Source organism: Passer montanus, unplaced genomic scaffold (assembly GCF_014805655.1).
Source record: "Passer montanus isolate IOZ18808 unplaced genomic scaffold, ASM1480565v1 scaffold119, whole genome shotgun sequence".
NCBI classification, from domain to species: domain Eukaryota; kingdom Metazoa; phylum Chordata; class Aves; order Passeriformes; family Passeridae; genus Passer; species Passer montanus.
In genome coordinates this window covers 1,202,532-1,217,988 of record NW_024358611.1, presented here as the reverse complement: position 1 = coordinate 1,217,988, position 15,457 = coordinate 1,202,532, and the positions used below count along the sequence as shown (strand labels likewise).

General features: G+C 49.2%; 1 protein-coding gene across 1 annotated transcript in view; it reads left to right on the top strand.

The window, feature by feature from the left end:
- The window catches only part of XKR6 (XK related 6), a 168,299-nt gene that overhangs the window by 74,984 nt on the left and 77,858 nt on the right, over positions 1–15,457 (top strand). The gene's annotated exons all lie outside the window — the stretch shown is intronic.

Here is a 15,457-nt window from a genome sequence, read left to right as displayed (position 1 = left end):
GAGAACTGGCCCTGACCCATTTTATTTCCTAGCAGGGATGTGGGACCAGAGGCTCTGGATTTGTCAGGCTCCGCAAGCAGAGCTGCCCTTTGCCAGGTGTCTGGAAGTTTTAGGGGCAGTTAATGGGAGAATTAAACCCCACTGACTGCCCCCTCTTCCTGGTAAACCTGTGATGCAATCCAACATCCAGTGTTTTCTGTGCATCCAAGGAGAAAGAGCCCCAGATCCAGAGCAGTCAAAACACAGGAGAAACTGAGGCACAGGATTTGTTTGACCTACTAGGAGCCCACAGGATCCAGATGCTGGGTCCATACTCTGGAAATCTTCACCAGAGAGGTGCTGTTTGGATGTGGGTGCCCGGTTTGGGCAGTGCAAATCAGGGCAAAAGCACTGTCAGGAACCAGGGTGCTGCAAAAAATGTGCTGGGGAGCTGAAGGACTCATCCAATCCAAGATCACCTTGATCTCAGGCACAGAATGGGATTGTTGGGGTGTCCTGTGCAGGGCCAGGAGTTGGGCACAATGATCCTTGTGGGTCCCTTCCAACTCAGGATATTCTGTGGCTCTATGATCCTGCCAGTTCTTCATGGAACTCATTGCTGAGAGAGGGAAGTAGACTCTGGAGGTTTACATAACTGCAAAACTCATTAGAATAAGGGAAATAAAAAAAAAAAAAAAAGGCAAAAAACCCCCCAAAAACCAACTATACTCCTCTGTAGGTGGAATCATAGAATTATTTAGGTTGGGAACAATCTTTCAGATCATCAAGTCCAGCCATCCCCCAGCGCTGCCAAGGCCACCACTGCCCCATTTCCCAAGTGCCACATCCACAGGGCCTTAAAATCCCTTCAGGAATGGAGACTCCACCACTGCCCTGGGAAGCTGTTCTGGAGTTTGACAACACTTTCCATGAAGAAAATTTCCCTAATATCCAATCTAAACCTCCCCTGATGCAATTTGAGGCCATTCCCTCTTATCCTGTCCCTGTTCCCTGGGAGCAGAGCCCGATCCTCCCTGGCTGTCCCCTCCTGTCAGGAGTTGTGCAGAGCCACAAGGTCCCCCCTGAGCCTCCTTTTCTCCAGGCTGAGCCCCTTTCCCAGCTCCCTCAGCCCCTCCTGGTGCTCCAGCCCCTTCCCCAGCTCCGTTCCCTTCTCTGGTAGTACCAAATGTGGAGAGTGCTGCAGACTGGGAGAGTTGTGGGAAATTCTCATCTTTCTTACCCAATTCTCATCCTTTCCTTGGGAATCTGATATTGATGATTGTTTGAGCCAGAAAATGGCTGAGTCTGACCCAGCAGAGCAGTTTGTGAGATCTTACAGGAACTGATCCAACTTTGATTCAAGGGAGTTTGGGTTTGGGACCCCACTTGGGTCCCAAACTTGGATATCTCATGGATGTTTCAATTATGGGATAGCTCAGCAACCTCTAGTGCACAGCACATCCAGGCTGGGCAGGGCCTTGGGAGGAGAAGTGTTTGTGCTCCAAGGGACTTAAATATCCCAGAGAGAACATCTCAGCTGCTGTGTGACTTCAGAGCCATGCTGGAAACTCCATCTGGCCACCAAGGTGACGTGTTCCATCCCCCAGGACACATCCACAGAGATGCAGCCTTCCCCGCAGGGAGCCTGGGTCATACCTAATGTGCTCCACAAAAAAAAACAAAACAAAACAAAAAAAAACCAAACCAAACCAAAACAAAACAAAACAACCCCTTTCTCCAGACTTTCCAGCTTTCTGTGTTAACCAGAATGGCTCTTTGAAGTGGGGGATGGATTCCCTGGATGCTCCCAGGACGTATTTGGTGCTCATCTGCATGAGGGGGATGAGCAGCCCTGCTGAATGAATAAAGAGCAGAGCTTTGCTGCTCCTAGTGACGTTGATTTTAATGCAAAATGGCACAAAGTGGAGCAGGAGGAGAAAGCTTTCTAGAAAAGCTTCACCTGGTGGGAGCAGAGGCAGGAACTGACCTTGAAGGAAACTCAGCTCAGATTTGGGACATCTGTGAGCCGCTGGGAAGGCTGCTTGGCATAAGGGGAATGGTTTGCAGCAGGGTGAGCACCTGGAAGCACAAGTGGATGGGGCTGGTTCAGTGGCTGAACAACCCTCTGAGAGGCAAAATGAGTCCCTGGACTAACATTTCCACTGATTCCCTCCTGCAGGGAGAGAGGCTGTGGAGCTTCACTTCTGCAGGAGGCACTGGGCTTTTTTTTTGGTGCATATCTCTGTGAGGAGACAAAGCACAAGGTCCTCTGTCCCCTCTGAGGGGAAGCTGCTGTCACTTTTGTGAGCTCCTGTTCCTACAGTCATGCTCCCCTGCCCTGCTGCCCAAATTATGTGAACCCTCCCTGTGTGTGCCACACGACAGGGATAAACCAGCACAGGGATATTTTCTTCCTCTCTCCATCAATCCAGGAGCGTGGCTCCCTCCACCCATCAAAGAGGCATTTTTATTCCCTTGCTCCACGTCACTCCTGAACTGCTCCCAGCCAGAAACTCTCTGCTTGAAGCAGTGTTTGATTTAACCAGAGGCAACTTAACACTGTAGTCATCAGTCAGTTCCTGACACTATCAAGGCCTGGAAGATAAAGGAGCGAATTAAAAGGGAAGGGAATAAAAAAAATAAAAAAAAAGAAAAAAAGAAGAAGAGAGGGAGAATAAAAATAATAACAGTAATAAAAAAAATCCTCTAAGATCTCATTTCATGTTAAATGTTTTCATCTTTGGAGTGAGCATTAACAGCTGATCAGCAGATCAGCTCCATTGACTCACTGGTAACGTGCAGTTGATCAGAGGCACAGGGAATACCAGCTCCTGCAGGAGAGGAAGGGCTGGCAGCTGCCTGGATCTGGCTCTCATGCAGCCTTGCCAGCTGACCACAGGCTGCAGGAGAGGCCTGGCTGCCTTTCTGCTGTGGCTGCGTCCTAAAAATTGCTGTGCCTGCACGGGAGACTTCTTCCTTGGGCTCCTCAGTGAGAGAAAATACTGGATAGGGCAGCATAAGGGAGGAAAGGCTGGCAGGGCATTCCTCCAGAGGTGTGCTGGGCTTCTGGTGGGACTATTTGCCAGGGAGAAGATCCCTGGCACGTGGCTGGGATTTTACACAGCCTGGAATGGCCAGTGGCTGCAGACAGGTCAGCCAGGGCTCCTGAGGAGTTTGCCAGGGCTTTCTGCAGGCAGGAGTTGGGATGGAGCTGTGCCATCTGCCTTAACATTTCTAAGTGTCCCCACTACTATTTTTACAGTCACACTTGGACACCTGCTCGTGCTTGAGCTGGAATACAAGCCAGGCTTTCCATGGATGTAAAGAAATGCAAATTGAGCGACCCTGGTGGGACAGCTTTGATTTGTGGATGCCTTGGGCACCAACATCAGGGCCACTCGTTGATCCACAGTTGTGGAAATGCTCGGATTGAAGAGGAAGCAACCTCAAGTTGTGCCAGGGGAGGTTTAGATGGGATACTGGGGAAAAGTTCTTCACTTAAAGAAGTCAGGCACTGGCACAGCTGCTCAGGGCAGAGGGGGAGTCCCCATCCTTGGAAGGATTAAAAATCTATGTGGATGTGGCACCTGGGGACATGGATTAGGGGTGGATTTGGCGATGGTTGGACTCTGTTCTCCGAGGTCTTTCCCAATTTTGCCAATCTTGTGATTCCATGATCTCATTCCCACGTGTGCCCAGCAGTGTCAGGGTTGGAAGCAGTCAGGGGAATCCCTTTAAAGGTTCCTTGACTGATGTCTGGCATCTAAAACTTCCCTCTCCTGGGACTCTTTGACTGTGCTGCATGAGTTTCCAACACAGCAAACACCCGGCTTCTGACTCTATAGAATCCCAGGAACTGGATTTGGGAAAGTTGAGTGCAGTTAAGTCTTAAGGCAACTCTACCTGCATGATTCCCTCCTCCCTAAGTGCTATCTCATGGATTCCACAATCAGAGAAAGCTGTTTCTCCCAGCTGGCTTAAAGACATCGTTACCAGGTTATCCTAAAATTCCCGTTGCCCCCAAATCCTTTTCAGGGTGGAATGGGATGGTGAGGTGGCCCCTGGAGACCCAGCTCAGGTTCTCTGAAGGGCATCACCTGAGAGGTGGCTGTGCCAGAAGCTCAGGGCCCCTGGTTTCTGGAACAGAGGCAGCCTCAGCTGTGTGTACAGACTCCCAAAATGCAGCTGGATCCTCCTGCACCTGCTTTCCCAAGGATGGTGGAAATGGAAGCAGGAATCAGTTAGCAATGCATCTGTAAAGCTTCGTTTGCATCATTAGGCACTTATGAGCAATGACCTGACATCTGAGGGGTCAGGATGCTTCATTATCCCTGCTGGGATTAAATACATCTCTGGAAAAGTGTTTGGCAGATTTTTGTTTAATATTTCTGTGTAAGATGGATGTGAAATGCCAAACAATGCTGTCTGATAGGCAGGCTCTTCTGGAGGAAGGATATAGCACTGTCCAAAGGGGAAGGAAGGGAAAAGGAGTTGGTCTCACTTGGAATTCTCTTCATCTTAAAGGGGGACTTATAAAAAAAAGATGAAGAAGGACTTTTTACACAGGCAAATTGTGACAGGACAGTAGGGATCTTTTTTAAACTAAAAGAGAATAGGTTTAGATTAGATCTTAGGAGGAAATTGTTCCCTGTGAGGGTGGTGAGGCCCTGGCACAGGTTTCCCAGAGAAGCTGTGGCTGTCCCTGGATCCCTGGAAGTGTCCAAGGCCAGGATGGACAGGGCTTGGAGCAAGTGGAAGTGTTGGGATAGTGGAAGGTGTTGACAGGGGGTGGAATGAGATGGTCTTTAAAGTCCCTTCCAATCCCAAACCTGTGATTCCATGATTCTGTGACATCGCCCTTGGCAAACAATGAAGCCAAAGCTGGAGCTGAATGTTTGTGGGGCTTTTTGTGAGATAAACCTCATATTCAGGAAAGCTTGAGATCCCTCTAAGAATGTTCCCTGGCTCAGGGGTGGGCCCACTTTACAGCTCCTTGCAGACACTGTTTTTTCCTGCCTTGTGCCTCTCGGTATTTCCTTGTTGGGAACAGATTTTGGGTTCATTCCTCTCCTACCATACATTTTCACCCAGACCCAGCCTGCTCCCTAATAAACCCAGCGTGCTGGCAGCCAATCATCTGATCCTGCTGAAGAAGTGCCTCTGTTTCTCCTGACACGGGCAACTTGATTTGTAAACAGACACTTAAGTGGGTGTTTTTAGCGGTATAGCAGATGGTCAATACAGCTGCCTCCTCTCCCTACTCTGCATTCCCTCCCCTCCTCTACAATTACACTTTCTTGCCATTTTTCTCTGTAACGTGGATTCGGTTTAAAGAAGAAAAAAAAAATTGAGGAAAAAAAAAAAGATTTGCAAGAGGGAGAAAATTGTTCAGTGAATTTCAAGAGGGGGAAAAAAAATGGACGGCAACCTCAAACGTTGCCTTAAAAGCACTGTGAGAGCTACCCACACATCCTCACTTCGCTTGACTTTTCCCTGCTTGAGTAGCTCTGGATCTCAATGGGACTGCTCGTGTGGGAAGAGCACAACGCTGGGATCCACTTCCCTCACGCACAGGAGCCCGTGACTAATGCTACAGCCAAAGTGCTCATTTTCCTCCCTGCTTGAGGCAGTCAGTGCTTAAGGAGGTGCTTGCTTCCCTGAATTCTAAATTCGGGAGTGATTTCGGGACAGGGGATGGCGTGGATTCCTCTCCAAGGGTTTGCTGGATGTCGTCCAGGAGCAGGGTCGGGGTCTCTGCAGATGTTTTGGCCTTGCTGCTGCACTTTTGCCTTGTGTTAGACTCCTGTTTTCCAAATCCACCTCGCTGCCCTTCTGTGGGATCGGTGATCAGCCCCAAGTGGGGGGTGAGATTGAACCCCTTCCCTCCCAGGCACTGCCCCCCAGACCAACATCTCTCCCTGCAGAATGCTCTTCTTAAACCCCCTACATTTTCCCTTTGCTTGCTTTCAAGCTGTCATTTCTGCTTCCCCTCCCAGCAGGGCCCCGTTGCGTGGTTGACACCTCCAGGAGTGAGCTCTTAACCTTTGCAGGTGCATTACAGCACTGGAGTGAGACTAATCCAGCTCTAGGCTGGGGGCTGCCCTGCCTTAAGCCACTGCTGCAGCTCTGGAAGCAAACCAGCAATCACCTCTCCCTTACAAGAGGCTTGGCTGGGGATCAGAGTCCAGGTGGGGTCGTATTGAAGACTCTTTTTGTCTTTGACAGGTTGTCACTCCCTGCAGTTCATCCCCAAGACCTGGAGATGCAATCAGTGGAGGCAGGAGGAAGTGTCCAGCCTGTCCCTGCCTGGCTCCTCTGTGTGCCTTCTGAGGGAGGGTTGTGGCTCAGTTCTTATCCCCACGGCTTAAAATATTCTGGGCTTGGCTGTCAGGTCTCCTGGCCTGACATCTGAAACCCATGGAGGGTTTCCTGCCTCTTCAGCAGCCTTTTCCAAGCAGATTGCACCGAGGCACAAGTCACTCCCTGCCCAGGGCAGTGGTGGATTCCCCATCTCTGGAGGGATTTAAAAGCCCTTGTCGATGTGGCACCTGGGGACATGGCTCAGTGGTGGGCTTGGCAGTGCTGGGGGAACACTTGGATTCGATGATCCTAAAGGGCTTTTCCAACCTTAATGACTTGACGAGTCTATGAATCTCCAGAGGAAGGTGTCTAGGAATTTCTCAAGGCAAACTTTTGTTTCCCTGCTGGAAAATACCAGTTCAGCCAAAAAAGTATGTTCTTTTTCTAGGAAGGTGCTTATTCCAGTAATGTCTCCATCAGGAATGATCCCTCTGAACTGATACTCCGGTGATCAGGGAATTGTTTAGGGGTTATTATTTACAGGTTTTTCCCCTGTTATTGGTGTCCCTGTGGGCATGAATGCTCTGGTATCCCATCAAATTAGGCTGGACTCAATGATCTTAGAGGTCTCTTCCAACCTCATTATTCTGTGATTCTGTGAAATCACTGGGTGGTTTGGGTTGGGACCTTAAAGACCACCAAGTTTCAAATACCTGGATGCTTTTTCATCTCCAGCAGCAATTAGGAAAAAGCTGTGAGAAACATAACTAATATCCAACACTGGAAGGATCCGTGGGCACACAAAAAGATGTGGATGCACGAGGGATTGCACAAGGAATATTTGCATACCACAGCACCCAGGGACTGTCCCTTCCTTGTCCTCACCTCTCCTGCTGATGTTTAAGGTCTTGCTGGTGTTTAAGACTGGAGCTTGGCTCTAGATCCAACTGGGAAAACCACACTGCTCAGGTTAATGGTGCCACTGGAGGGATTTGTCCAGAAGGACATGACCTCTCCAAGGAGCAGGGCTTTCCTGAAGGGTCTGCTCCTCCTGCCTCCCCCAAGGTGAGTTTCTGGCCCAGGACTCTGCTGCCTTGCTGTTTCCTGGCCGGAGCCTCCTTGTGCAGGGCTGGCTGCAGCTCCTTCCCGTGGCCCTGGCCTCCATCCATGGCTATAGGAGGACTCTGCAATGGCCAGATCCGCCTGTGCTTCTGTTCCCTGGACCCGAGCCCAGCCCTGTCCCTCTTTTCCATGAATGAAGTGGAGGGATTTGGCCGGGAGCCAGAACCCTCCAGGGCTTTTATCAATGGGATCAAGGGTTTGTCAGATCGGTGAGGATGAGTCACGGCGGGATCCCCTTACTGCTGGTTAATGCCTGGCGTGCTGCAGGTCAACCTGCAAGTCAGGGATCTGCCTGGAAAGGGTTTGCTTGGACCTTCTGGAGCACTTCCATGGATGCAGGAGTGGCAGGACAAGGGGAAATGGCTTCAGACTGACAGAGAGCAGGGTTAGGTGGGATATTGGGAAGGAATTGTTCCCTGTGAGGGTGGGGAGGCCCTGGCACAGGGTGCCCAGAGAAGCCGTGGCTGTCCTTGGATCCCTGGAAATGTCCAAGGCCAGGCTGGACAGGGCTTGGAGTAAACCTGGGATAGTGGAAGGCACCCCTGCCATGTCAGGGGGTGGAATGAGATGAGCTTCACTTTCCCTTCCAACCCAAACCCCTCTGTGATTCCACAGTGACGTGCTTGCTGGGACAAGGCAGCATCCTGCACCCCTTCCCAGGGGCAGCCATGCAGGAATGTGGTCCCTTCTTGGAGGAGGACACGAGGAGGTGATTCACGCAGGGAAGGTCCAAAAGGAGGATTCAGCTCAGCTCTGTGGGATGCCACAGCTTTTCCATGGTGGTTTCAGAGACTGGTTGGGGTTATGGGCACAGCAGAGAGGGGACACCAGCACCAGGACATGGTTGCTGAGCCACCAGACAGGGTTCCTGCCCCATCTGCAGCCCAGATCACTGCTGTGATCAAACAGCTCTTTTCCCCATGTCCTGAAATTCACTGGCTCCAGCTAAGGCATTGCCAATCTCAGGCTCTCCAAGATGCACACCAAGCCCTCAAAAAGTAACAAAAATGATGATCTGAAAGGTCTTTTCCAACCCAAATGATTCTATCGTTCCATGGTTTGAAATCCAGGCAAGCAGAGAAGAATTCATCAGCATTCCATTTCTTCATCATTTTTTATTCCCCCTCAGGTGTTACAGCCTGGAGGAAAATTTTGAAGTCAAACCTCACCTCAAAGACATTTTAAATGTTTCTCTTTGCCTGAGAAATGCAAAATTTTATTTACAAAGTTGTCCTGTTTGGTTTTGGGCAGTCTTTCACCACAGCTTTACATTTATTTCCTAAAGAAACCAGACCTACATGGGGACAGAAGGTCAAAACTTTTAATACTGATTTTTCAGTGGATAAATCCTTCAACTTTTACACAATCAGGCATGTAGAAAGAGAATAGGAATCAGTATCCTTAGTGGAGGAAAAAGCACCCCTGGACCATATTCCCTCCTAAACTCCAGCCAAACCATCCATCAGAGAAATCTGATGAGTGTCACAGATTTGGGTAAATCTTTCATTGGAATTTGTTCTTTACTGGATGCTGGAAAATCCACCATCCCTTGGAAACCAACCTTACTTTTCTCCTCTACTCACAGAGCAATTTGTTTTCTTAGCTGTAGTGTGGGGAGAGATCTTGATGGGATTTCGTGTTGGAGCATGTAAAGCAAAACTTTGGGAGGCAAATGGGAAAAGCAGGGTTGTTTGAACCCTGGGATACTGCAAGAACTGGGATTTGAGCCTCAGCCTTCTGCATCTTCAACCACCAGGCTCATCCTGGGCTGGCCTGGGCTTCCTCCTAATTCAATACCTGAGGAGGCAGATTTCCATCTCCCGTCTCCCCTTTGCCCCAGGCACATTTACACAGGGCTGAAAAACCTTTTCTTCCTTTAGATCCACGAATTCCCATCACCCCTCAAACAGCCTCCATCAGTCTTCACCCCACCCCTGCCCCAAACCCCCTTGGGACCTCAGCAAGAGCTGGGATGGTGGCAGTCCTGAGCTTCCACCTGATCCCTCCAAATGTCCCATGATCTTTTGGGAATGACCCAGCCCAGTGACTGCTCTTCCAACTCCCACTCCAGAGCATGTTTTCCCTTCCCCTGGGTGCAGTGGGATTGCTGGAGCTTCCCACAGCCCTTTCAGGCAGCACCAGCCTCCCCTCCCTGCCATCCCCTCTCTCTCCCACCGCCAGTGCCTGCTTAGACCCTTTACATTTTTAATCTGGCTTGTGTTTACAATCTCCCCTCACTGCTGCTCCATTCTTACTTGCTTCTGTTTAATTCCTGCTCCCCACTGGTGATTCAGCAGCAGGAAGGCAAAAAATTCCTCTGGCCTCCAGGGTTTTCCCTTTAGAGGGGTTTTTTAAGCATTTCCTGAAATGTTCACCTCAGCTGGGGTCTCATTTGTTGCCTGTGGAGTTGGACCAATATCCCCACAGCAGAAATGGGATGATGGGTGGTGCAGGAAGACTTTCCTTGGAAGGTCTCATCCCAGTTGTCCCACTGGCATCTTCTCCTGGGTGAACATCCATGGCAGGAGTGTGGTTGAGGTTTCCAGGTGTTGAGGTTTCAATCACCTGGCAAGCAGTCAGCTCAGAGGTCTCGTTTTGGCCAGGTCTGAGAGGGTTGGGAAAAGGCAGAAGGACCCCATGATCCCACATCCACAGGGGTGCAGGAGGTACAGGATCTTTGAGGTGTAAATCCTTGCTGGATCAGGAGTTAGAAGAGCATTTGCAGTTTGGGCAGCCTGAGGACAAGACCTCAGGATCTTGGAGAAGAAGCTCTGGATATTTTATATATATAGATGTTGCTTTTTCCTAGTTTTTCCCCCGGTGCCAAAAGCCACCTGAGATGCCCTCAGGCTGTGCCACTCTGGGAGGTCGAAGGTGCTCAGTTCAGGGTTGAACAAAATAAAACTCTGCCCATGTTTTCATTTCAGCGAGTGAAAGCTCTTCCACCCAACCCAAGCTGCTTTGCTTTTCCCCAGCTCCATTTCAGCAGCTGGAATGCCGTGTGTCCCACCATCCACAAAGACAGAATGACCAAAGGACCCAATTCCTGGTTTATCCAACAGGAAACTGAGTCACAGCAGGTGACAGCAGAGACCAGTCCCTGCTCCCTTCACTGGCACAGACAAAGCCTTTCTGTCCCATCCCTACCTCTGCTGCATCCTCTGTATTTCAGGCATCTTTCTCTCCAACAGCTCCCAGCCCTGCCCAGGCATTTACCCAGCAGAAATATGACTTTTAATTACTATTTTTTATGACTTCCTTTTCATAATTGCACTGGAGGCTCTCTGCTGTTCTGCTTTAATCTGCATCCTGAGAAATCACTTTCTCAGGCACGATCCACTGGATGGGAAAGGGAAATAAGGATTTCAAAGTGCAGCCATGGGCTTGTTGGCAGCAAAGAAATGTGGGGTCCACTGTAGTTTTATCACAGAATGATTTGGGTGGGAAGGGACCTTAAAGCTCATCCCATCCCACCCCCTGCCATGGACAGGGACATTTTCCACTATCCCAAGTTGATCCAAGCCCTGTCCAGCCTGACCTTGGACACTTCCAGGGATCCAGGGGCAGCCTCCGCTTCTCTGGGCACCCTGTGCCAGGGCCTCCCCACCCTCACAGGGAAGAATTTCTTCCTAAATTCTAATCCAAATCTCTTCACTTTTAGTTTAAAAACCATTCCCCCATGCCCTTTCTCTATCTGCCTGAGGATCTCCTCCCAAAAGCTTTGAGGGAGAGGACAAAGTCCTGCAGACCCTCTCACCTGGCTGTTCCCCACCCAGCTGCTGATGTTTCCACAATATCCTGTACTTTGGTGCACATGATGCCTTGGAGTGGCTGCCTGAAACAGAGGCTAGACAAAATTAAGAGAATAAAAGTGGGTGTTTATTGAAGGCCTTCAATAAGTACACCTTGGGGGAAATGGTCACCAGTTTTTCATAGAGTTTTAAGTTTGGTCTATTTACATATCAGAGATTAATCCTCCAATTACAGCTTCAGGTAATGAAGTCATATACTCCCAGTTTTTGTCTTCCCCCAGCTTGCTTTTTTAATACTTTTTGGGGCCTGAGAGAGTGAGATGTCCTTGAGTCCTGGGCCTAGAGAGGAACTGTTTTGTCTGAATAAAATGGGAGGACAGTAGCTGACAGTCTGTGGAACTTCAGAGTAAAGCACCAAAGAATTTGCAGGATTACAAATATATGAAAAATATAAAAACTAAAATACTAAGGCACCACACACAGAGGCATTAATTGGATTGAAGTATCGGTGTTAAGACTTAAACACCCTTTAAGATCCCCTCCCTCCACCCCATCACTTCTTAGTGTCCTTGTCAGGATCTGGGGTTGTTCATTGTTTGCCATCTATGGGGGGGATCATTTTGCTAGAAAGCCTTCAGACAGTGCCAACAATTATTCCTCAACATGAAGAAATGGGAGTGGATTTTCCATAGAGCCAAGGCTGCTCAGGGTGGGGATGAGGAGCAACTTAAGAATGGGAGAGTTTTTGGGTTTGGTTTTTAAAAGCTGCTCAGCCCTCAGGCCTGGTGCACTGGGGGAAAGAGGAGATTTGGGTGCTGTAGACACTGAAGGGGTGTCTGTCACTGCTGTCCCAGGGAAATGGCACAGGACAAGTCCATGGACACCCCAGCTCTGGGATGTGGGTGAGGTTCTGGTGCTTAGACCAAAGTATCTGAAAGAGGACACTGAGGCCACCAAAGAACCTTCTGTCAGCAGTGGGGACACCTCCAGTGGTCCCACCCATCAGAGGTGTCCAAGACACACAGGGACAGCCACCCATGGAGGCACCCATGGCTGTAGGTGACATCTCAGGTGACCAAGTGAGTTACCTAAGCAGCTCCTGATGGTGGCATTATCCAGACAGCAAAGCCAGTTCTTTACAAAAGCCACAAGATCCAATCCTCAATCCCTGTCCTGTCCTGGGCATCCACAGAGAGCTGCCCAGAGAAGCTTTGTGGTTGTGTTCGTGGCTCCCAGGATGAGGGAAGAGATTAATCTGACTCCATATTTCTTAGAAGGCTGATTTATTATATTGTGATATTATATTAAAAATATTAAAAAAATATTAAAAAATATAAAAAAAAAAAATATAAAAACCGAAGAGATTAATCTGACTCCACATTTCTTAGAAGGCTGATTTATTATATTGTGATATTATATTAAAATATAAAAAAATATTAAAAAATATAAAAAAAATAAAAAATTATAAAAACCAAAGCTATACTAAAGAGAATAGAGAAAGGATTTCATCAGAAGGCTAGAAAGGAATGAATAATAAAAACTCGTGACAGAGAGTCCGACACAGCTGGACCACCATTGGTCATCAAGTAAAAACAACTCACATGAGACCAATCAAAGGTGCACCTGGTGGTAACCCACCTCCAGACACATTCCACAGCCAGCAGATAGTTATTGTTTAGATTTCTTTTCTGAGGCTTCTCAGTTCCTCAGGAGAAAATCCTAGAGAAAGGATTTTCATAAAATATCACAGTGAAAAAGCTGTGACTGCTTCATCCCTGGAAATGTTAAAAGCTGGGCTGGACAGGAGCAACCTGGGACAGTGGAAAGTGTGACTGGAACCCTTCCCAACCCAAACCATTCTGTGATAACCCAGCATGACCTGCATGAAACTGGGACAAACAGCCAGCCAGGCTGGAGTGGATATTCCCACCATGAGGACACGGGGCTGGGAGAGTGGGAATTGTGTGGTGAATCACAAAGCTCCACCACACAACCAGCTCCAAAGCCTGCAAGAGAGCCTCCTTCTCACAGCAGAACCCCCGAGCCATCAGATTTCTTTTAGACTAAAGCAGCGTGTAATATATAATTGATAATGGTTATTCCTGGTGCACTCCTTGTAATGAAATTTTAATGCTGGGGACAGCTCAGCGTGTGCGTGTGTGTGTGTAATGTAGAGCTGGGTCCTCGTGCTGTTAAACACAGCTCCTCAGCCTTTGTTCTGGCAGCTGGAATCTCAGCTGGCTTCTCAATGTCAAAGAGGACAACCCCATGTTCAGCTGGTGCCAGAATTCCCACCAAAACCAAGAGTCCAGAGCTTGGAGTGGGCGCTGTTCCCGAGAGTTAAAACATGATTCCACCTGATACACAAGACTTGCCCCTGCCAGTCCCTTCCTGGGAATTTGACTGCCTGTAAATAACATTTCCATCACCTTTGGGTCCCATTGAGGAACAATTTCAGCTGGAAGCAGGAGGATCTCACCCCACAGGAAGCTGCCTTTTAGTGAACAGAGCTGCCTTTCTCTTGTCATTGATAAAAGTGTCTGGCAAAAAAAATTCCAGCAGTGACTGTGCTGTGCCTTTTCCTTTCTTTTCAGGAGGGGTAATTAGCTCACTCTCCCACAGTCTGAGGTTCACACTGGGCTGTGTTTTACCGTGGTTTATTTCCATGAGCCAGGGCAGGCAGCAGCATATGGAACTCCCTCCCTGCTCATGGCCAGCCCTAAGTCCTGGAAAGCAGAGGGATCCTGCCTTCAGATCAGGTTTGCCCAGATTCATGGGAATGAGGAAAAGAAGTCATAATATCCTTCTCTTTTCCTCCCATTGTGATTTTTGTGAGGGTGTAAGACCAGAACCAAAGGGGACAGCCTATCAGCTGGACAACCTGACCTAGCTGGAGATGTCCCTGCTCATTCCAGGGGTTTGGACTAGATGATTTTAAAAGTCTCTTCCAGCCCAGGCTATGGTTCTGTGATCAGTGGTAGCTCTGTGTAGCAACTGGTCCTGGGGACAACCTGACCTAGCTGGAGATGTCCCTGCTCATTCCAGGGGTTTGGACTAGATGACCTTTAAAGGTCTCTTCCAGCCCAGGCTGTGATTCTGTGATCAGTGGTAGCTCTGTGCAGCAACTGGTCCTGAGTCCTTTTGGGATTTATATGGTGGGACAATTTGGAGCAGCATTCATTAGTCTGTGCCAAGGCTGTGCTGGAAACAAGGTCCTCCCCACACCCTGCTAAGGACTAGCATGTGGAGAAAACCTGCAAGGGTTTGGATCCTTTTTTTGTTTGTTTTTCTGTGCTCCAAGTTACTGAGATAACAAATTTACCAACCATTATCAACACAACTAAACCAGTTGTGCTTATTTTGGGATTGGGTTGGATATCAGGGAAAGGTTCTTCCCCAGAAGGTTGTGGAGCACTGAAAAGGTTTCTCAGGGAATGGTGACATTCCCAAGGCTGCCAGAGCTCCAGGAGCATTTGTACAACACTCTCAGGAATGTACAGGGTGGGATTTTGGGGTGTCTGTGCACAGCCAGGAGTAGGACTGGATGATCCTGGTGGGTCCCTTCCAGCTCAGGACAGTCTGTGATTCTATTATTCTAAATGGTTCCTGCCCTTTACTCCCACCCTGTGAATCTTTCCTGGGCACAGCCCTTGCTCTCTGCAAACACTCCCAGCATTTTCTGGGTCTCTGCAAGGTGGCTTCATGTCCTTGGTGACAGTTCAGCCAAAATAACCAGAGTTTGAGTCTGTCCCCTGGGGCAGGGGACAATGACCTGAGAGGGTTCTGTGAGTCACCCTCTGGGTCCAGTCCTTGGTGGAAGCCACTGCTGCTGCTCTGGGCACTTGCTGTGACATCAGTGGGGCACAGATGGGTTGGGAGCACTGCCAGCACATGGACTCAGGTTTGCCCAGGCCCTGCCAGGGCTGGGTGATGGATTTTTGTGAGTGGTAAATGGAACAGAGTCAGAACACAAGGGCTGGGGTTGAACCTTCACATTTCTGTTTTCGCTGCCATCCCCAGAGCCTTTTCAGCCCTGGCCACCTCAGATTTAGCCAAACCATCCCTGTCTCAGCTCTGGAGCTGGCACGGGCCAGGGATCATCCCGCACAGGTGGTTGGGGTCCAGCCACTGCCTTTGGGAGGGTGGGAAGGGTTAATGGTGTGAACATGGCCAGGTCTCAGGGATGGGGATCAGGCTCCAGCATGGATTTATTGTGGAGGAGTAACCTCAGCATCAGGCTGGGTGGGAGAGCTTGGGATGTTCACCTGGAGAGGAGAGGGATCCAGGGAGAACTCAGAGCTCCT